The sequence below is a fragment of the Thalassophryne amazonica genome, chromosome 14, assembly GCF_902500255.1.
Source record: "Thalassophryne amazonica chromosome 14, fThaAma1.1, whole genome shotgun sequence".
NCBI lineage: Eukaryota > Metazoa > Chordata > Actinopteri > Batrachoidiformes > Batrachoididae > Thalassophryne > Thalassophryne amazonica.
Window position 1 is genome coordinate 18,076,998 of NC_047116.1, and position 24,670 is coordinate 18,101,667.

General features: G+C 40.6%; 1 pseudogene; it reads left to right on the forward strand.

Moving 5' to 3' along the window:
- Positions 1-24,670, forward strand: part of LOC117524202 — a 69,151-nt pseudogene that overhangs the window by 41,130 nt on the left and 3,351 nt on the right.

The window sequence follows — 24,670 nt, forward strand, 5'->3', positions numbered from 1 at the left end:
TGCACTTTATAAACTAGCCTGCTAAAAGGCAAGCCATATTAAGCCGTTTCATCCCATTTTTGCACTGTTTTGTATTGTGGACAATCGTAGTTGAACAGTGCACTGTGGAATAGCATATGATTTTGTCAAGATTAGTAGCATGGGAGGGTGTGAGCATGGAGGGGTGCATATTTGTAAAACTAATGAAGTTCACCACGTGTGATTAACTATATATGTGTGGGTGTTTTTCACATCAAAAGCATAGGGATCAGAGGATTTCGCTGCAATAGCAGTTTGAATATTTTGTCAAACACACACTTCTTTTCATCTGTGGAAAAAGTCATGATTGCTCCAGTACAGGACTCAAATCCCCACAGTCAAAAAACTGTCTTGAGCATTTTTGTCCATTGAAATGCTTGAGCTTGTTGAGTCCTTTTGTTCCTAAAGGTAGCCCGTTGGGTTAAAAATCAATGCATTTGTTTCATGAACTGTCAAGATTCTCTTGCCACGCTTTGAATGAACTTAATGTTCAGAGTCTCTTATTTGACTTGGGTGAATGGTTTTATGCGGCAGTGATATTTTGGCATGTCACAATAACTGTTTCTGCTGGATAATATATTGTCCCAGAAATAATATCCCTTGTATCAAGTGTAACAGGGCTATTCCACAGGGCACTGTTCTACTACAATCACCCACAGGCCAAAAAAGTGCAAAAATGAAACGGCTTAAGCTGGCTTGTCTCTTAACAGTTTGATTTATAAAGTGCAGACCTGGCAACTGGCTGGCTTATAAAATGCAGATCTGCCAACCCACCTAAAAACAAAACAAATAGCTGCCCTCTCGGCCAGACGTGATCAAATACCACAACAAACGCTGTTTGAATTCAGATTTGTACCTTGATAGAGCACGATCAAACAAGTTCCAAGCCGTAGACACTACGAATAACACCATTTAAAGAAGTTCTAGCATGATTGAAGCAGTTAAGACTGCGAATACCCAGAAGTTACCACATACTATCAACAAGTTCGAGAATTGGGATAAATTTTTTTAACTGGAGCCCAATTTCAAAACTGGTGCCGATGATGGCTGTAACTACTACGTATAACAAGTTTATTCTAGATCAACAAATGGGAAGGAACAGTGCTCTGTGGAATGGCCCCATTACCATCAAATAAAAGGTTATTTTCATTTCAGCTACTTCAGTATCAGTGCATGTGTGTGTCTGTCAGTCATTTGGCTTAAATGATGGAGAAAATAAAGGCTCATGTGCTGCACCCAAGTCTTATATTAACAGTCAGCACATGCTGTCTATTCTGGCATCATATTGGAGAAATTCTTAAATAAACAACTGCATCTAAACACAAATGGCAATGTTGTAATACAAGGTCGGAAAAGTTACAGACAGGCGTACACATAACTGGCACTTGGGGCCTCGTGTGTGTGTGTGTGTGTGTGTGTGTGTGTGTGCGCGCGCGCGCCTTTAAATAATAAAGGCGCAGAGGGAAACACTTTTCCTACAAGTAGTCATCATCGCTTTTCCTCCTGAGAAGCACTTCCCAGTAGAGCTGAAACAACTAATCGAATTAATCGCTTAAAATCGATTATTAAAATAGTTAAGTAAACTAATTTAGTCATCATTAGTTGCTAAATAACTTTGTTTTACCGCAAATGTTTAGTTTCTTCCATATAATCAACCGAGCTTTGCTTTGAATCTTGAACCAATGAAGGAGTACTTCAAGCTGCTGCTTCGTTGGTTTTATTTGTTTTATTTCGCTTTATCTTAATTTTTCTCTACTAAAACCCTAAAGAGCATATGTCTGTGAGCAATAGTTACCTTTTTTATGTTAAACTGACTTGTTATGGTCTTCTGAAACAGTTGATAGATGTATTTTATGCTAACGCCAATGCTAAAGCGCTAGCATGTCTATGGCATTTTCAATGTTAAAGTTAGCATTAAGCTGCTGGCATTTCAGCATGTTTGTGCATTTGTTTTCTGTATAATAATTAATGGCTCAGCGTTTGTTGTCGTAAAAGAGTCAAATGTTACAAATGATAATTTTTTTAATTTTATTTATATATTAATAATAGCAACAATAATAATAGTAATAATAACTAATAATACTACAATACAATTTTAGAGAAAGAGACATGAGTCACATGTGTCACTGTGAAATGACCACATAGTTTACAAGTTATACAGAGAATGTTGCACATATGAGTCAGGCTACAGTTTTTGTTTTAGGTTTTATGGATAACGGGTTATGCTAATTGCTCATTTGCAGCAACAAAAATACCTCTTTTTTCACCATATATTTTATAACATTTATATGTTTCAATGTTTTATGGCAACTCAGCACTTTGATAAAGCAATGCCATTTGAAATAATTATTTTTGTTCTTTATTATAAACTGTTTTATTCTTTATAATTTTATATCTCATCAGCCAAGGGACATTTGACGATTTGTTGATTTTCAAGTATTTTAAGTTTTCAAATAATGTCCTGTTGTTAAATAAAGTTATGGAAGGAGAGAAAAGTTGTTTCCCTGGCACATTTTTAAAAAATTCCCCGCTAATCGATTAATCGTGTCGAAACCCCATCAGATTCATCCATGATCCAAATAATCGTTTGTTGCAGCCCTACTTCCCAGTTATATGCACGCCTGATTATCTGGTTTGTGTCTATATATTGTACAATAAGTCTGTCTTGTAGTTACGATGGGCCTTGTGGTGTTGATTGGGGGGGGGGGGGGACCTGTTTTCTTCTCAGTGCATGCTGGGTTAGACGCCAGTCCACCGTGACCAAGTAGGGTCAGAGCGAGCTACTAAAAATGTGCAAATAAATGCATAAGTGTTTTATTTCTTGGCTCATGTGAGTCCACTTTCTTTCTGCAGGAGGACTCCATGAAAGATGACAGAGGAGGTGATTGTTGTAGCCAAGTGGGACTACACGGCCCAGCAAGACCAGGAACTTGACATCCGTAAAAATGAGCGTCTCTTCCTGCTGGACGACTCAAAGACCTGGTGGCGTGTCCGTAATGCTGCTAACCAAACGGGTTATGTTCCATCGAATTACGTTGAGCGCAAGAACAGCCTGAAGAAAGGCTCTCTGGTGAAGAACATCAAAGACACTCTGGGTAAGCAGAACAGAGTTCTCCGCGCTGTAGCTTGTTTTGTTACATTTTCAGATTTCTTATCAGTGCAACGTCCAGTAGACATTAGTTTTATCTGTTCCTTTGCTGTTCGCGTCCCGAAGCGCTGCACGCTTGGAGCAACGCTTTGGTGGTTACCCACTCATTCCAGTTTTGCCGCTAGACACATTATTTAAATACGTTTTAATCACTTTACTCAATCCATTATAATGTGTCTACACCTTAAGGTAAGCAGGTAACTGTATACTCAATCCTCAACCCTGACGTAAATGTGTAGGTTGAAGTTTGCATGGAAGCTGTCAGAAACTTCTAATCACATTTTCAGTTGTTTAGTGGCGACAAGAAGCGGGTTGCTGATTGACCCATTCAATAACACTAACTGGCCATTTACCCATGGCAGTGTTTGCATTCTAAATCAGTAATGCTCAGATTAAATTAATTTTTCCCCTAAGTGTAAAACAGTGAACCCTAAAATATGTAAAAACAGAGCCTATGTTTAAAAATGCTGCAGTTCTCCTTTAACTTTATCCATACAGCACAGCGGATGCCTCAGATTTGATGGCCACAATACAGAGATGACTGAATTAGGTGACATCGGTTATGGGTGTGTGCTAAATTGGGTTGTGTCAGCACGCTGAATTTCTAATCAGTCTATGTCGCAAATGAAGGGATTAATCTAAACATGATTATTTTGCTCTACTTCCCTGAGGCAGGAAACGAACTCGACAGAGAGTGTCACACAAATTCATCTCATTTGACAGGTTTAATGAGTTACCACTTTTTGTCCAGAGGGAGAGACGGGGAAAATAGAAACATCTGGTGGAAACTCTAAGAAGGAGGAGGGATTAAACTGTCATTTTTAGTGCTGAAGCTAAGTCATCATATTAATATGGTGATGACTTCAGATGGTTTGTTTTCAATAACCGGCAGTTGAAACTCCAAATATATTGAATTTAAAGCTAGAATAGCACTCATTGGAAAATAGAACTCTGCCAAATCCCCGACTCCCGGTCTTGTAATTGTAATGACACATATTCCTGCTAAGGTCAACCCCTTTAACAAAATGTCATGGAAATCAGTTTTAGTTTTTTTCAGGAATCCTGCTCACAATTGAACAGGTAGATGTAGAAAAAAACAAACAGGACAAGACAAACTATGTAACACAGAGAAACCAAGCACCAACTTGACACATTTACCCCCTCTAGAACAGAGTATGCCATTGTCCTCAAATTATTGAAACTATCAGTCTTTGAAGGTGTTGTTTTACTCGAGTAGTTATTTAACCCATTTGTTTTTTTTTTCAGCTATAATGTGAACATTTTATTTGAACGAGTTTCTGTGAGGGCAGCACAGTGGCTTAGTGGTTAGCACTGTCGCCTCACAGCAAGAAGGTCATGTGTTCAAATCCCACCTGTGGCCTTTCTGTATGGAGTTTGCATGTTCTCCCTGTGTTTGCTTGGGTTCTCTTTGGGTGCTCTGGCTTCCACCCACATCCAAAAGACATGCAGGTTAGGTGGATTGGACACTTTAAATTGTCCATAGGTATGTGTGCAGGTGTGAATGTGTTTGTCTATATGTGGCCCTGTGACAGGCTGGTGTCCTGTCCAGGGTGTACCCCGCCTCATGCTTGATGACTGCTGGGATAGGCTCCAGCCCTCCGTGACCCTTAATTGGACTAAGCGGATGAAGATGAGTTTCTGTGATCGGTATCCTATTCAAATCATAGTGTAAATTGCTCCAAGGTGTTACACATGAGCAAGCTTTAAACCTTACCCACCCTGTGAGCAAGCACATCGGTGACTGTGGTCCAAAAAACCCTGAAGCAGTTCAGACTCAGTGTGGCAACCATGAGCTTTAACCATCGTAACAAATAGTAGACCATAGTCTCGTTTGAACCCTCCGTGATATCGTTGGATTTGACCACTTATGGGGACCTCCATTTAATATATACACAACATAACTTCACACAGATAAATGGTGTATGGTTTCATTTTTTTTGGCTGCAATCACAGAGAAAGTCGCAAAAAGTTTTTTTTTTTGTTTTTTTTTTGGTTCCCGGTGGAGAAGAAAAGGCAAGGAGGTAGGAGACATCATGTCGGTTAGTGTTAGCCTACACAGCTAGCCAGAGTAGCTCTGTTCTCTCGACTGCAAAACCGCCTCCACATTTTTGATCATAAACAAACCGCAACACGTCTACTTTCCCACCGTATCGTCACTTTTTCTTTGCATCTTCACTTTGTTTGCCTGTAATTTGCCCAAAAACCCATTGAAACTGCTGTGGTTTGTACCCTGGAAGTAGAGAAATTACATCATATGCGTCATATTTTACCCCTTTAGCGCCCGCCCCAAAGCGGGACTGTGCTGCCCTGTAAAACAATAGCTCAACACAGAATTGTCAAATATTCAGTGATTAAAAATATATTGCAACTAAGTAAGTATATGCGTGTAGAAGGTGCAGGACTGTAGCCTACATGGGCTGGTTCTTAAGTATTTGAACAGTAAACACAATTTTTGTAACTCCATCTTTAAATCACCACAACGAAGTAGAAATTGTAAGGTCAACATGTCCTTGTAGTTTAGACTTTTAGTTTTAATTCAAGGGTTTAACAAAAACATCACATCAGCCATTTTGGAATTACAATCCTCCATTATCAGAGCCTATATTTTATTTGGACAAACTAAATAGGATTATTGTTAATATTAAGCATCACTTTTATAGCCAGTTTTTGTTTGATACATCAGGAGATGGATACATGGACATTTCCAAGTTATTGAATGTATATTTCATTTAAATGTTTTTTTTTTTGTTTTTTGTTTTTTTTTTACTTCATTGTATGGTATATCTCTCTTGAGGCCTTTTCTCAAAAAATGAATGATGCAAACTGAAGGAATCAAAGGATTCTGTAGCTGTGATTGGAGAAACTGTGTAATTTTTGACTGTGTGTGTGTTGTATGTATGTATGTATGTATGGTGTTGCACCAAAAAAAGTTATGATCACAGTTGTCATCTGTCTGTCTCTCTCACTCACACACACACACACACACACACACACACACGCGTTGTGCATCCCTAATACAGACCTTAATTCTTTCTGCATGCACACTCTACATAATGTCACAGAGGTGCTTGGCCTTTTGATAAATGATCTAAATAACAGTTTACTAGAATAACATCCTTTTTTTTCTAATATTTTGACCTCATTTTTTTAGCAGTTTGCTGTAGTCATTTGGACGGCGGCCTCATTCAGATTCAGTTCTGTATCCAAACCCTCGGGGGAATCTCTGCAGCGCTGCGCAGACCAGCATGGCACAGCCTGTCACTGTCGTCCTCACCACGACCCTTTGTGTGCAGAGACAACACGCTTCTCCTCTAAACGTCGTTTCTCTCAGCCCGTCTGTCTGCACGTGCTATCACTGCGTTTCTCTGTTCTCGCTCTGACCGCTGGATTGATTAATGGAAGAATCGGGCGCTCTAATGGTCGCGTTGGAGTGATGGATCCTTCCAGTCGTCGATGGTGACATTATGGCCCGGTTACCCAGCTGGTTTTCACTCACTCACGCTTCACTGTTAAGAGCCTGAGTGATTCTGATTAGGCAGGAACGTTTTTCATGATGAGGTGACGAGCTGTAGGTGAGGTCACGCGTTACTCACACACTTTAATAGAGGAACTACCCAGCAGAGCGCACAGTGACCTCATCCTGTCCCTCGTCTCTGCTTCTCTTTTTCAGCCGTTCATTAGCTCTGCTTTGCAATTATGGATCTTGGTGATAGATCCTGATTACTGTTATCTGAAGGGTTTTTTTTCCTTGTAATTTGCAGCTCTTTAATGTGGATGAGTCCTCAGCACTGTTGCACGTGTGCAGACTCGTACTGAATCCATCCAAGTACACTGCAGTTGTAAATGGATGCCGGCTGGTTTGTGCCCCAGTTTCCTCTCAGAGGCAGTGAAATCTGTGGTATATACGTAATTCAGCAAATGTCCACCTGAAACTATACTCATTTGTCTACTGAATGATGTTGTTTATTCCAGTCTTCATTCTCTTTTGCCAAAAATCTAGTGGAAGCTGTTTTAAGAAACATCCTTGTGCTTAATATCCAAGCTGCTTCCTGTTTTATTTATTTATTTTTTGCTTGGATTTGCAACAGCAGAGCTGACATGGATCAGCATGTTGATATGTTTTTCACCAGTCCTGTCCTGATGCAAACTCCAGAGGTGTATGGTGAATATGGCACAGGTGGTCTTGAATTGGCAACCTTCCATTCTGTAAACAAGTGTACAAAACTCTTGCATCATCGTGCTGATTTTTTTTTTTATTGAGCTGTTTTGTGGCTGTAGGTTTTTGTGTTACAAGTTAACTGCGTTGAAATTTTCAACCAATCTGTTAAATACCTATCTTGATGTTGGTATACAAAATCCTGAAAAAAATCTAATTAGCCATTGTACTGATTTAGTAAATTTGTTATAAACCTTGTATATTAGCCCTGATACTTTGAAAGGTTTTAAATTGGTTCATGTTGCATCTTTACAATATTCATTGAATTCTTCCTCATTTATAATGTTTTCAACACATAATTTGATAAAGTTGCATAAAGTACCTTACTGCACCAAATTCAAGGACTAAAATGCAGCTTCATCTGTGTTAACATAATCTGGATACACCTCTTAGTCCATAAGCCAGTCATCAATTTTGACCTAATCAGTACCACTTAAGGGGACAAAATGACACTTAGAATCCAGCCTCAGTGTATCATGGCCTACACAAAAATGTATGATAGCCATCCAAGGGTAGTAGCTGTAGCCAGGTAGGGGTCAATGAAGAATTACACAGAGGTCAAACTTTAAAAATGCTCCAATCATGTTGAAAACTATATCACATTATTTGTCTGACCATAACAATTCCAAAAAGGTATAGTTTGGACTATCTATGACGGAATGTTCTGGAGTTATGGGGTCAAAACAGCAAAAATAGTGACCAAGGTCAATTTCAGTTTGTACAGGGGTCAAAAGTTAAAGTTGCTCCAATTTCAGCAAAAAAAATGATGCAAATTATTGGGTGAAATAAAAGGATCAATAAATGGAATAGTTTTGACTGTGCTGAATGCTTTGTCTCCAAAGTAAAGGTCAAACAAGGTCAACATCCATTGAATTCTATGGCATGTGACTTATGTTACCCCGTAACATGATACGTAAGCATGACAGATGGTGCAAACTTTTCATTTTTAGAACCCTATTAACCCAAACAATAATTTGCTTTTTTTTTTTTTTTTTTTTTTTTTTTTTTTACTGAAATTGGAGCAGGTTTAACTTTTGACCCCTGTACAAACTGAAATTGACCTTTGTCACCATTTTTGCTCTTTTGACCCCGTAACTCCAGAACATTCCATCATAGATAGTCCAAACTATACCTTTTTGGAATTATGATCAGACAAGTAATGTGATATAGTTTTCAACATGATTGGAGCATTTTTAAAGTTTGACTGCTGTGTAATTCTTCATTGATCCCTACCTGGCTACAGCTACCACCCTGGGATGGCTATCATACATTTTTGTGTAGACCATGATAAACCGAGGCTGGTTTCTAGGTGTCATTTCATCCCCTTAACTGGTACCGAAAACCTACTTGCCCATGGTCTATCTTTAATGGAATTGGATTTCTTCTTTTCCAGGCCAAGCTAAACTTTTTTTTTTTTTTTTATAACCAAGTTTCATGAAATTGTTTGCCTTCATTTTAATGATCCAACACTGGCAAAAACATAGCTTCATAACCACACTGTAATGAAACAGTATGTCACTTAGCACAGCTCTATGACTCCTGTGTGATTTAAAAGGTTTTCTAGCTGCACTGAAACCACAAATGCAACTCATACATCAGGCTGTGGATACACAGGCAATACTTGTTAGCAGGATAAATTCATTGTTTTCTTATTTTCAGGGGAATTGTTGGTAATAACAAAAGACACAGTAGTACAGCCTTATTGTTTTTGCTTTTTTCTTTTTTCTTTTTTTTTTGCTGGATTTATACACGGTGATTTTCAAAGGTTGTTTGCTGTTGAAGTTTCAAGTGCAGTGAAACGGTCAAGTCATCATTAAAGTTAACACGTCTCAGAGTTCAATATTAATTATTCTCCAAGAAGAGTAGAAAGGCTCTTCAGCCAGGAGAGGTACTTTATTACATTGGCCAAATTTATAGTTTAAAGTGTTCAAATTATTTTTTTACTCTTATTGTGGACACTGTACAAATGATGCTTTCGCGCTTGTAATGTGTATTTCTCGGGACAATATGACTTTGCGTGCAGCTGCTGTTGGGAATCTCCAGCTCACTCCGGAGCCGACGGACAAAAAAGAAAACCATATAAAGTCTAAATATTTACAACACTGCAGATGGAGGGTGTACTTGTAACACCTTTCAAAAGATGGACTTTAGCTCAGATATTTCATATTTACAAATGATTTGGAACCATGAACACAGAGTAGTGAGTTGGAGCTTCAACAGTTTGCACCTACTGACCATTGATTCAACAAAGGCTTAATTATGTGAAGCCTCATTTAACAGCTCATTAGAAACTACTGACACCTACAGGTCAACCAATGTATAGCACACTTACTTATAGTGAAATTACAAACTGGATCACACATAGTATGATTTCTGTGGCCATGGAACAAAAAAACAATATAGCAGTGATTATTGAGAGGGAGGTTTTTATTTTTTAATTAAAAATTCATTCGATTTTAATTTAATATGGACATCATGCCATTGCTATCGATCTGTGTTGGGGAAATCTTTTTTGGTGGGGGCAATTTAGAATGATGCCCCATTTTCTGTTAACGTCAAAGCCTGTGTCTGTGTTTCAGTGTCATCTCGAGGTCTGTTGATCACAAGAGTACAAGGTGTGAGCTCCACCCTCAAATTTATTTGCTTCGATTCCTAGCCAGATTCAGCGTTTTCACAAAGTTCTGTGAAAACATATATTTTTTCATTTTACAAATGAATATTTGTTGCTATCAGGTTGCAGGCACTGTTTAATCCATCACTTAAAGTGACTGCAACCTGATTTTATTTATTTTTATATAAATTGAAGGAAATCACTTTAAATTTTTAAATTAAAAGTCAAAGTGGGTCATATATTCTGTTTGTTACTGCGATTACTGAGATATGAATGAGACTATACAAATTCCAAGTTCAGACTGGAAGCCATGGAGCACCCTTCACTTTTTTTTTTTTTTTTTGCCACAAATCTGGCATACTGCTGAGAGAATTCACTATTTTTGAGTTTTTAACTGAGCTGTGGATTAGCTTTAGGGCTAATTTGTTCACGACTGAACCACATTACGTAGTCCTTTAAATCACAGCAGCCGCTGACACGGTGCTAATGAACCATTTGAGGGCCACATTGTGCGTTTTCAATTATGGCACACGATGATGTGGGTGATGAGATGCCGTGAAGGCTTGTTTAAAGTGGCAGCTTCCACGGTAACGGCAAGAGTGAAGCAATGTGCTGCAACACACAGTCAGGTGGGCTTTCATCAGCTCAGACTCGGTCACCTCTGAGTGAAGTCATCTGGGTGTGAAAATCACCATCCACAACATGACGAGGTAGGTGAAGGTTAAGAGGGAATTGGGGGAGGAGAGAACGGAGCTCGTGGCTGCTCTAACCAGAAGGAAAGTGCATTGAAGTGTAAATGAGTGAAAGAGAAAATGGATGTGCCTGAAAGTGTTTTTGCTGAATTCACTGAACATGTTCCTTCTGCTGTCTTGTATCTTGAAGGCTGCAGCTAACGATTATCCATTATTGATCTCTTTTCTCTGATATTAAGCTCTAAATGCACCTTCCCTCAGAAATTGTTTAGTTTATGTGAGTCTGTTGGAAAGTTTACGACCTCACTAAGAAACACAGGCAACTATACACTTTCAGTTTTCAGTTTCATTTAATACACCTGGGAACTCATGTTTGTCTTTATTCATTTGCAGCTGAAGCTCTTTGAATGTCAGTAGATGTGAGGGTTGGACAGTTGATCGCTGAAGACTGACTGACGTCATGATGCCACACCCCCACTCTGCCGCCCACAGACTTATTCCATTGTCCCTGCTATAATGTCGAGATGTGTTAGTTTGTTCGTCTTGTACTTTAAGGAATTTCAGGGGACATAACACACTAAAATATTTTCAAAAGAAAATGTATAGTTATTTGTTTTGGCTTTCGTCCACATTAATTCCCAACCACTGCTTTTTCACAACACCCCCTCGAGGACATAAATCTGACTTTTTTTCTTTGTCTATGGACAGTGAAGGGGCACATGTGCGAGTGGCGACACAGTCTCTGCACGTCTCGTACTTGTACTTGCTTGTTTTAATGTCTGTTTTTATACGCTTTAGTACCATGGATTAATTAAGCCATAAACCACTAACATGTTGGCCCTCACCATGAGGCTGAACCAAGTAATTTTCCTGTCGATCCTGGCCACTTTATTGGCCGACCTCATCCAACACGCTGCTTGCCACAACTTTAAGGCACACGCCAGCCAGATGGCAACACCTTTTTTTTATATGGGACTCCCTTCATCCTGCTCTTGCTTCAAAGACGCGTCGCTGTTACCACCCCAATGTGTCAGAGGCAACAATGCCAAAACAAGGAAATGTGGTAGGAAAACAGAAATCCGGTGTCGCAGACCAAACGGTCCCCCCTAAAAATCGGTCTGACCTGCCTTCACTGTGCATGCATCATCAGCTACGGTTCACAGATATCACCTTGTTTCTGTGTCAAACTGCACTCCAGTCATCATTTATCTCAGCAACAGATATCTGAAGCTTTTGTACAACAATCCTTTCCACATAAATTGAGAATTATTTCATCATAAAAGACAGAGGAAGTGATCAGAGCGACGCGGCTACACAAGCTGCTACCTGATGCGTTCACTGGGTGTCCGTCATTTCAAAGCCTCACAGAATATTGCCTCATTTCTGCGTAAAACTGACTTTAGAATGATTTTTAAGAAGTTTTACCTCGTCATCTGATGGTTAATAATCGCATTAATCCATTTGATTGTGTTGGGTGAAGAGACGGACGTGCTGTTGTGGTCCAAAATGACGCATGCACAGTGGAGGCAGGGCGGACCAATTTTTAGGGGGGGGACCGTTCAGTCTGCAACACCGGGAGTGGATTAAAAGGCAACCCTGCAGACAAATGCTTCCATCAGTCTTGCTTGGTAATGTCCAAACCTTATGTAACAAAGTGGATGACCTGCGAGCCTGTACTCGGTACCTCTCTGACTACCGACAATCTTGCCTTATCTGCCTGACAGAGGGTTGGCTTATGGGGTGGACTTTGATTTGGGAGCCGACCTAGAGGGTTTACATGCTAGTGGGATAGACCACAGCCAAAACTCCAGAAAAAGCAAGGGTGGAGAGGTGTGTGTGCATGCGTGTGTATTAATAAGTACTGTTACTCTGCTCACATTACAATGAAACACCAAATATGCATGGACATTGAATTACTAACACTCACCTTAAGGCCCTATCATCTGCCTACAGAAATATGCCAAATAGACTTTTTGTTGTGTGTATCGCACCATCTGCCGATACACAAGCTGCTGCTTCCACAATTCATGATCTTGTAGTTCCCACATACCAGCTACATGTCACCTGTCCCACTCGCGACACAACCTGCCTCGACCAGTGCTATGGAAATATCCAGGATGCCTTCTACTCTAAAGCACTGCCCCATTTAGGGAACTCGGATCACAACATGATCAAACTGATGCTTGCCTGTGTGTCCAGGCTGCAGTGTGAGAAAATCAGAAAGGTGGAGGTTAAGAACTGGACTACTGCCGCATCTGAGGCACTGCAAGATTGCTAAAGCACACAAATTGGAATGAAGTGACCAACGAGCCCGAAAACGTCAATGATGCGGCGCTTGCTATATCAGTGTACATAACATTCTGCGAGGACATAATTATTCCCAAAAAGACTGTTAAGATGTTTCCCAACAACAAACCCTGGGTAACCCCAGAACTACAACAACTTCTTAACAAAAACAAAAGGGACTGTTCAGATTGGGAGGAAATGGAGAAGAGAAAAGGACTGTGCAGAAAAACACAAAGTATGATTATGGACTGTAAAGCAGCATATAAACGCAAATTGGAGAACCTTTTCAGAAATGATGCTAGGAGAGCATGGCAGAGGGTTCGGGCAATTACAGGATACAAGCCTAAGAAATATCTCATGGAAGTGGAAAACAAACTTGAAATGGCCAATGACTTGCATGATTTTTACTCCAGATTTAATATTCATGACTTTAAAGCTAAGCAGGGATTGGTTTCTAAAGAAATCAGTAGTATGAAGTGTGTGGACATTGACATTTCTATAGATGTTGTCTTACTTTAGACATGTGAACCCCTGTAAAGCTAGTGGGTCTGATGGTATTGGCAGCAGCACATTAAGGGTGTGTTCATATCAGTTGGCACAGCCCTTTCAAAGGCTGTTCCAGGTGTTAATAGACACTGGTGTAATTCCTTATCTATGGAAAAAAAAACATTGATTGTGCCCCTACCCAAAACAATAAACCTAGGGAACTTAATGACCTGCGCCTTGTTGCTCTAATGTGTACACCAGTGAAATGTTTTGAAAAAAATACTCCTGAAACAGCTTTATGTGAGGTCACACCATCCTTAGACCCAAAGCAATTTGCATATCATGCAGAGAGAGGAGTTGAGATGCACTGCTGACTTTGACAAACAGATATATGAGCACCTAGAACAGGCAGATAGTCTTACCAAGATTGTGTTCATAGATTTTCGGTGCCTTGAACACCATCCAACCCCACCTGATGGTACAAAAACTGGTACACCTCTGGACCCAAGATTAATTTTGTGGACCTTTGACTTGTTGATGAACCATAGTTAACAAGTCAAATTTAACTGTGGTGCCCCTATAAATCAGGGGCCCCACAAGTGCACAGTGTCCTCTATTCTGTACACTTATACACTAATAACTGCCAAGCAACCTTCTCAGACCACACCTATTTAAATATGCTGATGAAACAGCATTAGTGGGCTTTGTAAAGTCTACTACAGCATTCCTAGGGGGTTTGAGAGGGAGCTGCAGGGTTTTTTTTTTTTTTAAATGGTGTACAGATAATTTCCTTGTGGTTATTGAGAAGAAAGCAAAGGAGATGGCCATAGATTTTTAATAAAAAAGGGAATTATAGTTCCACCTCAATACAAATGATGTAGTGGTAGATCAGGTCACAACGTACACATATATGTGTGTTGAAATAGACAACAAACTGACATTTAATAAATGTGCACAAAATAAGCCCACAAGTTGCAGGAGAGGATGTTTTTTTGTAAGAAAACTATCATTTTAAAATAGACTGCTGTATTCTTCAGATGTTTTACAAAGTTCTCTTGCAGAGTGTTTTATCATATTGGCCTTATTTGTGCATTTGCTAACCTGTACATCAAGGGCCAGAAGAGGATTGTTCAGTTCAATTACTTATTCGCCCTCACCATGATAGATGGATAAATAGATACTTTATTAAACCTGAAGGAAATTATGTGGTGGTCTGTTGGAACCATTCACACAGATAAAGCACACACATTAAGTGCTATAAATGTAACAATAAATAATACAGCACAATAAAATTAAGTAAAAAAAAAAAAGAAAAAAGTAGGAGTTTAAGGCCTTACATGGGACATTTACGGCTAATTCACGGCTTAATCCACTTGCGGTATAATCTGTATTTGATTTTTCACCCTATTTTATGCTAATGAATGTGTACCTGCTAAAATACATCTCTGCTACAGGTTCTAAATTCCATAATAATACAATAACATGCTTTTGGAGGGCGGTATGCATTTTCAGAAGCCTGGACGTTCATGACCGATATTGGCCCTCGTCTAACTCGGGCAAATATCGGTCATTTTAGGCGACTGGCCATGAACGGAGGGACTCAGAAAATGCATACCGCACGACAACAGCATGTTGTTGTATTTTACTGAGATACACAACATATGGCGTAACAGTATGCAGGTTGCCTTCAATATTGCGCCGCGCTAGCCAGTCACGGAACTTGCGCGTTCCAACCTCGGTAGATTTATCGTGTTAGCTGGTACCGTGCTGCTGTCCAGATCTGCCAGTGCATCCTCGTCAAGCGGCTGCTTTGGCTGCTGTTATTTGTTGGACTGTCCATGAGAAAAGCATCCATATTGGGAGCAAACACGCACTTCTCGCCTTTTTATCTTCCCTCTGCGGATGGTTTTTGGGCTGCGCACGTGCTATGATGTCATTTGTTTACGCACAGCGGGCGGGTATGCCGATACTCGTTCGCTACTGCGGGCGGGTATAGCCAGGTAGCATCGACGTAAATCTACGCTACCGGCCTAGCAACGCCTCGGTAAAGTGATAATAATGACCGTTATTCTTTTTTTTTCACCCACTGATTAGATGTAATGTAATGCTTCCAAATAACTTCTAACCAAAAGGTGCTTATGATTTTTTGGGAACTTTAAACATATTGCTAAACCACAGTAGAGCTGTTAGTTTTTGCCGTTTCGCCAGTAAAGACCTACTGCAATCTCACATTAAATTGCTTTTATTGTGGAAGACGAGCAGGAAATGTGTGGTTTACACGCATGGCTGAACCAGAGCGACAGCAGGGAGGTTATTCTATAGAAGCTCACCCTCTCTGATTCCCCTGACCACCAGATTATGGAGACATCTCAGAGATTATGCCTGAATCTCTAATAGTTTTGAAAAGTACAGCCCTTTGAATTTTGAATTAATTTTATTTGCCAGACGAGCCTCTCTATCCAGTTTCTAACATTCATACGCATTTGCTATGATGTAGAAGCTTTGAAACTGTGGCTATGGCTAACGTCTTATGTAGAATTTTTTTTTTTTTTAAATGCTGTCAAATCAGGTGTATCTTCTGAACAAGGTTTGGAAAAATGCAAATGGCTTGTACTTTTAAAACTGTTAGAATACAGATGTAAGATTTGGGATTTACACATACTTTCGGTGTAGGTGCACCTGTAACTTTTTTTAATCAAAGTTGTTGATTTGATAAACTACAGTATGAAAAAATAAATGTTCCCCATAAGATTTTTATTTATTTATTACACTAACCTGACACAAGTCAAAAGCCCAAACTTCTCACATTTCAGAAGTAAAACCACTTAAAAGTTTTGGCTTGAAAAGCAATGTATTTACAGAATATCTCTCCATGAAGTTTCTGTCAGGTCAACAAACTTCTCTCTGCCTCATTTTTTTTCCTTCGTGTATGTCAGGCCTGGTTTGGTTTTCAAAATACACACCCCACAACACACAACCACCACACACACCACACACATATCCATACACTCGGCTATCAGATACGGATCCACGCTGCTATCCATAAACATGATCTGCTTGTTATTCCCGTCTCAGCCGTCTCCTTTGTGTTTTTGTCAGCTGTGCCCTCTGATGTGTTTGGTTCATTCTGTTTGAGAAACAGCTGCCGAGAGACCCCTTGTCTTTCTCCTCCGCTCCACTCTTCCTCCTCCTCTCTGTCACAAGTTTCATGCTACTCTACGTGAACCCAGAAAATTTTCCAACCGTGTAATTGTAGTATTCAACAGTGACATTTCCTGTGGCATTTCAGGCAGGCTCTGTGGCACTAACTGGGCCATCAGCTGTCAAAAAGAAACTCGGCGAGGCTTTATTAGTTCCACATACAAACGTACAGTGACGGGGTCCACAGAGTAAACGGTTTAAATGTCATCGACGATGTAGAATCCACATGTATTATCGTGATGAATTGTAAGAGGAGGACTTCTCCTCGGCTGTGTTCGAGTCGAGAATCTTTGGGAACGAAAAAAGTGTCAATGCATGTTTTAAAGAAATGCCTTTGAGAAGTCAGACAGGTACACGAGGGCTATCTTTGATCCCGGAAAGCCTGTCATTATCAAACCCATGATGGCCTGCTCCACTTTCTGCTCCCCGTCTGCAGCAGCTATTTTCAGCCTGTTGATTACTATAGATAGACCCTCATACACCACGGAGATGGTGTAGGTGGAATACTAAATAGACAGAGAGGACTTTGATTTCACTGGGATTGTGGAATTGGGTGCAGGTTGAGTCGGTCCAAGTTGACGTGTTGTGTGTCTGAGTCTCTTCTAATAACGGAAAGATTGCGGTCGACTGTCTGTTTCTCTCTGAGTAGAATGTTTCCTGTTCATCTCAGGAAAATTTGGAGCCTCATTTTAGGGTTCTTGCAAATGTGTGAACCTCTTCAGGAACATTTTGTTAATTTGCACCCAGAGACCAGGAACACTGAATTATTTCAATATTCCTGGATAAGTGCTGCTCCAAAATGTGTGAGGGATCTGAGGAAAAACACCCTCCACAGAAACCCAGATGAACATCCAAATCTGGCTCAAAACTGGTATAAACCAGTAGTTGTCACACTTTTCTGCCATGCCCCCTTGTAGTGGATACAGAATCATCCCGACCTTAATGCTCTTTTATATCTTAGGATACCTTAGGATGATTCTGAAAGCAGGTGGTGGTTTCCTGCCTCTTTTTCCCAGATCTTCAGTAAATCTTCCTATGTAGATGTAGAATGCAATCGACGGGTGTCCCGTCACCTGTCCTCCCATCCCACTTTCACTGGGTGGTTAATCCAGGATTTGTCCAGTCTATTATGAACATATTTATGGGCCCAACTTATCCACATCCTCAGGTAAAACTATTCCATGTGTTTAATGTGGAATAGTCCACCTGTCGATGTTGTATCAGCTGGCATTTAAATACAGAATTCTGTCCGTTCATTCAAACGGTATAACGTCGCTGCCCTTATACTTCTGTACGTCCTTGACGTTGCACAGATGTTAAACAGCATGCCCACTAGAGGGCACGTGCAGACCACCTTAAATGTTTCTGACTTCCAGGAGGTCACATGTTGTTAATGCCACAAAAGAAATAAAGTGCTGGCAGCGGAACAGACAAAGGTGGCCTGTTGTGGCCATTAAATACGTAATGACAGGATTTATATATGTGAAGCGCTCACAAAATATTCTGCTGCTGGTAATGGTTTTCTTTGTGCCCTTTTGCTGAGCATCAATCAATTCAATCAATTTTTTTTTATATATAGCGCCAAATCACAACAAACAGTTGCCCCAGGCGCTCTATATTGTAAGGCAAGGCCATACAATAATTATGTAAAACCCCAACGGACAAAACGACCCCCTGTGAGCAAGCACTTGGCTACAGTGGGAAGGAAAAAACTCCCTTTTAACAGGAAGAAACCTCCAGCAGAACCAGGCTCAGGAGGGGCAGTCTTCTGCTGGGACTGGTTGGGGCTGAGGGAGAGAACCAGGAAAAAGACATGCTGTGGAGGGAGCAGAGATCGATCACTATGATTAAATGCAGAGTGGTGCATACAGAGCAAAAAGAGAAAGAAACAGTGCATCATGGGAACCCCCCAGCAGTCTACGTCTATAGCAGCATAACTAAGGGATGGTTCAGGGGTCACCTGATCCAGCCTAACTATAAGCTTTAGCAAAAAGGAAAGTTTTAAGCCTAATCTTAAAAGTAGAGAGGGTGTCTGTCTCCCTGATCTGAATTGGGAGCTGGTCCACAGGAGAGGAGCCTGAAAGCTGAAGGCTCTGCCTCCCATTCTACTCTTACAAACCCTAGGAACTACAAGTAAGCCTGCAGTCTGAGAGCGAAGCGCTCTATTGGGGTGGATATGGTACTACGAGGTCCCTAAGATAAGATGGGACCTGATTATTCAAAACCTTATAAGTAAGAAGAAGAATTTTAAATTCTATTCTAGAATTAACAGGAAGCCAGTGAAGAGAGGCAATATGGGTGAGATATGCCTCTCTCCTTCTAGTCCCGTTAGTACTCTAGCTGCAGCATTTTGAATTAACTGAAGGCTTTTTAGGGAACTTTTAGGACAATCTGATAATAATGAATTACATAGTCCAGCCTAGAGGAATAAATGCATGAATTAGTTTTTCAGCATCACTCTGAGACAAGACCTTCTAATTTTAGAGATATTGCGTAAATGCAAAAAAGCAGTCCTACATATTTGTTTAATATGCGCTTTGAATGACATATCCTGATCAAAATGACTCCAAGATTTCTCACAGTATTACTAGAGGTCAGGGTAATGGCCATCCAGAGTAAGGATCTGATAGACACCATGTTTCTAAGATTTGTGGGGCCAAGTACAATAACTTCAGTTTTATCTGAGTTTAAAAGCAGGAAATTAGAGGTCATCCATGTCTTTATGTCTGTAAGACAATCCTGCAGTTTAGCTAATTGGTGTGTGTCCTCTGGCTTCATGGATAGATAAAGCTGGGTATCATCTGCGTAACAATGAAAATTTAAGCAATACCGTCTAATACTGCCTAAGGGAAACTGTATAAAGTGAATAAAATTGGTCCTAGACCAGAACCTTGTGAACTCCATAATTAACTTTAGTCTGTGAAGAAGATCCCCATTTACATGAACAAATTGTAATCTATTAGACAAATAGATTCAAACCACCGCAGCGCAGTACCTTTATACCTATGGCATGCTCTAATCTCTGTAATAAAATTTTATGGTCAACAAGTATCAAAAGCAGCACTGAGGTCTAACAGAACAAGCACAGAGATGAGTCCACTGTCCGAGGCCATAAGAAGATCATTTGTAACCTTCACTAATGCTGTTTCTGTACTATGATGAATTCTAAACCTGACTGAAACTCTTCAAATAGACCATCCTCTGCAGATGATCAGTTAGCTGTTTACAACTACCCTTTCAGAATTTTTGAGAGAAAAGGAAGGTTGGGAGATTGGCCTATAATTAGCTAAGATAGCTGGGTCAAGTGATGGCTTTTTAAGTAATGGTTTAATTACTGCCACCTTAAAAGCCTGTGGTACATAGCCAACTAACAAAGATAGATTGATCATATTTAAGATCGAAGCATTATAATAATGGTAGGGCTTCCTTGAGCAGCCTGGTAGGAATGGGGTCTAATAAACATGTTGATGGTTTGGATGAAGTAACTAATGAAATAACTCAGACAGAACAATCGGAGAGAAAGAGTCTAACCAAATACCGGCATCACTGAAAGCAGCCAAGATCAACGATACGTTCGTTGGGATGGTTATGAGTAATTTTTTCTCTAATAGTTAAAATTTGTTAGTGAAGAAAGTCATGAAGTCATATACTAGTTAAAGTTAATGGAATACTCAGCTCAATAGAGCTCTGACTCTTTGTCAGCCTGGCTACAGTGCTGAAAAGAAACCTGGGGTTGTTCTTATTTTCTTCAATTAGTGATGAGTAGAAAGATGTCCTAGCTTTACGGAGGGCTTTTTTATAGAGCAACAGACTCTTTTTCCAGGCTAAGTAAAGATCTTCTAAATTAGTGAGACGCCATTTCCTCTCCAACTTACGGTGTATCTGCTTTAAGCTACGAGTTTGTGAGTTATACCACGGAGTCAGGCACTCTGATTTAAAGCTCCTCTTTGTCAGAGGAGCTACAGCATCCAAAGTTGTCTTCAATGAGGATGTAAACTATTGACGAGATTCCTCTATCATCACTTACAGAGTTTAGGTAGGCTACTTCTGCCTGTGTTGGTATATGGCATTAGAGAACATAAAGAGAATCATATCCTTAAACCTAGTTACAGCGCTTTCTGAAGACTCTAGTGTAATGAAACTTATTCCCCACTGCTGGGTAGTCCATCAGAGTAAATGTTATTGAAGAAATGATCAGACAGAAGGGAGTTTTCAGGGAATACTGTTAGTCTTCAATTTCCATACCATAAGTCCGAACAAGATCTAAGATTGATTAAAGTGGTGGTGGACTCATTTACATTTTGAGCAAAGGCCAGTAGAGTCTAATAATAGATTAAATGCAGTGTTGAGGCTGTCATTCTCAGCATCTGTGTGGATGTTAAAATCGCCCACTATAATTATCTTATCTGAGCTAAGCACTAAGTCAGACAAAAGGTCACGACAGGTGGATGATAGATAATAACAAATAAAACTGGTTTTTGGGACTTCCAATTTGGATGGACAAGACTAAGAGTCAAGCTTTCAAATGAATTAAAGCTCTGTCTGGGTTTTTGATTAATTAATAAGCTGGAATGGAAGATTGCTGCTAATCCTCCGCCCCGGCCCGTGCTACGAGCATTCTGTCAGTTAGTGTGACTCGGGGGTGTTGACTCATTTAAACTACATATTCATCCTGCTGTAACCAGGTTTCTGTAAGGCAGAATAAATCAATATGTTGATCAATTATTATATCATTTACCAACAGGGACTTAGAAGAGAGAGACCTAATGTTAATAGACCACATTTAACTGTTTTAGTCTGTGGTGCAGTTGAAGGTGCTATATTATTTTTCTTTTGAATTTTTTATGCTTAAATAGATTTTTGCTGGTTATTGGTGGTCTGGGAGCAGACACCATCTCTACGGGATGGGGTAATGAGGGGATGGCAGGGGGAGAGAAGCTGCAGAGAGGTGTGTAAGACTACAACTCTGCTTCCTGGTCCCAAACCCTGGATAGTCACGGTTTGGAGGATTTAAGAAAATTGGCCAGATTTCTAGAAATGAGAGCTGCTCCATCCAAAGTGGGATGGATGCCGTCTCTCCTAACAAGACCAGGTTTCCCCAGAAGCTTTGCCATTATCTATGAAGCCCACCTAATTTTTTTTTTATGTGTATTTTTTTTTATGAGCATTATGTGTCCTGCGCCGACGATTTAATCTATCTGCAAACTTGAATAAAACGAGACAAATATGGGTTAAATGAACAATTGTGTGAGCAGAAGGCTTTGTCCGTATTCATCATTAATATGAGCATAGATAAACATTGAATTTTCTTTTGTCTTGGATATAATTGTGCATTTAGATTTTTTGTCAACTTCAGTCTTGAGGCTTTATATTACAGCTTTGCCAGTCATTTGTTGTCATGTGAAATAGATTAATTCAACATCTTTACACTTCTTGTTTTCCCATCGTAACAGCAACTCTGGACTTCCACTAAGGGGCCAGCCTCCTATTTAGGAGTCACTCATAAAGTGATTATAAAATGTTAGTTATTACATAATAAAGGGAGAAACAATGAGTAATGACACTGAATCATTAGGTAAAGATGTTGAATAATAGCTATTTTAGTGTGATGAGTTTGTTTGTTGTACTGCCTGAGCCCAGCAACCCTTCATTGACCAGTTTTTTTTTCTTTAGGCCTTGGTAAAACAAAGAGGAAGACGAGCACCCGAGATGCTTCTCCAACACCAAGCTCGGACAAGAGTACCCTACCAATGGCAGTGGTGGAGTCGGAGGAGGAGCTGCCGAGAGAATCTACGACCTCAATATCCCCACTGGGGTGAAGTTTGCCTACACAGCAGAGAGGGACGACGAGCTAACCCTGGTGAAGGGCTCCAGGGTTGTTGTGATGGAAAAGTGCAGCGATGGATGGTGGCGGGGAAGTCAAGGGGGCAGAGTTGGTTGGTTTCCATCCAAATTATGTTCAGGAGGAACTAAGCGGACCAGACGAAAAGGGGTGAGAGAGATTCCTCACGCGGCTTCAATGGAGGTTCTCAAGGGACTACCTAGCCAATGGCCGCCCAGGCTGCCGTGGCGGAGTGCTCCATCTGGTTTCAAACACTTTACCCCTTCGCTCCGTCACAGAGGAGGAGCTGAACTTTGAGAAAGGAGAGGTCATGGAAGTGGTAGAGAAGCCGGAGAATGACCCAGAGTGGTGGAGGTGTAAGAACTCGCGTGTATGGTTGGGTCTGGTCCCCAAGAACTATGTGACCGTGCTGGATGAGCAACCCTGGCCCACCCTCCTCTACAACGAGCTCCCCGCAAAAACGCTTGGTAGCACCAGCATGCTCGGGAAGGTTTGCCGGGAGGGACTGGTACTATGGCGACATCACCCGACACCAAGCTGAGTGTATACTTAATGAGAGGGGAGAGGAGGGTGACTTCCTCATACGAGGACAGTGAATCCTCGGTGAGTCTGACGGCGGAAGTCGTGAATATTAGAATTAAAATAACATTTATTGCTGCAGCCTAAATGTCCATTTCACTTAAACATGTTCTGATCCAGATAGGGATGCAGCAGATCCCAAAGTCACAGCTTGGTCGGATCATTTTTGAGTCATGGTTTGGATCATTTTTGGATCAGCAAAAAAAGAAAGGGAGGGGGGTGGGCAGAACTTTGCTTCTCTGTGTAGCGCTCCACTCAGCAAAAGTCAGGCGGTCTCTTTTGGAGGAGCTCAGCGGCTCACAGTGGCATGGGGCAGGCCTGGCATACACTCCATTCTTACTCCTGGTGTTTCTTAGTGATTCTTTCTGTGCTTAGATCTCAAGACATCAAGAGGCTGTCTCTTATACAACCCCAATTCCATTGAAGTTGTGACGTTTGTGTAAAATGTAAATAAAACAGAATACAATGATTACAAATCTCTTCAACCTATATTCACATTAAATACACCACAAAGACAAGATATGTAATGGTCAAACTGATAACTTATTGTTTTTGTGCACATATTTGCTCATTTGAATGGATGCCTGCAACGCATTTCAAAAACTGGACAGTGGTATGTTTACCACTGTGTTACATCACCTTTCCTTCTAACACACTCAATAAGCGTTGTGGACTGGGAAACTAATTGTTGAAACGTTTAAGGTGGATTCTTTCCCATTCTTGCTTGATGTACGACTTCAGTTGTTCAACGTCCGGGTTCTCCGTGGTTGTATTTTGTGCTTCATAATGCGCCACACATTTTCAATTTGCGACAGGTCTGGACTGCAGGCAGGCCAGTCTCGGCCCGCACTCTTTTACTATGAGCCACGCTGTTGTAACACGTGCAGAATGTGACTTGGCAATATCTTGCTGAAATAAGCCGAGGACGTCCCTGAAAAAGACGGTTGCTTGATGGCAGCGTGTGTTGCTCCAAAACCTGGATGTACCTTTCAGCATTGATGGGGCCATCACAGATGTGTAAGTTGCCCATGTCATGGCCAGAACAAACACACCCCCATACCATCTCAGATGCTGGCTTTTGGACTTGCGCTGGTAACAGTCTGGATGGTTTTTTCCTCTTTTGTCCGGAGGACACAACGTCCATGATTTTCAAAAACAATTTGAAATGTGGACTCTCAGACCACAGCACACTTTTCCACTTTGCGTCTGTCCATTTCAAATGAGCTCAGGCCCAGAGAAGGCGGCGGTGTTTCTGGATGTTGTTGATGTATGGCTTCGCTTTGCATGGTAGAGTAGTTTAACTTGCACTTGTAGATGTAGTGACGAACTGTGTTAACTGACAATGGTTTTTCTGAAGTGTTCCTGAGCCAGGCGGTAAGATCCTTTACACAATATCGGTTTTTTATGCAGTGCTGCCTGAGGAATCAAAGGTCACGAGCATTCAGTGTTGGTTTTCAGCCTTGCCGCTTACGTGTAGAAACTGCTCAAGATTCTCTGAATCTTCTGATTATATTATGGACTGTAGATGATGGAATCCCTGAATTCCTTGCAATTGAACATTGAGAAACAT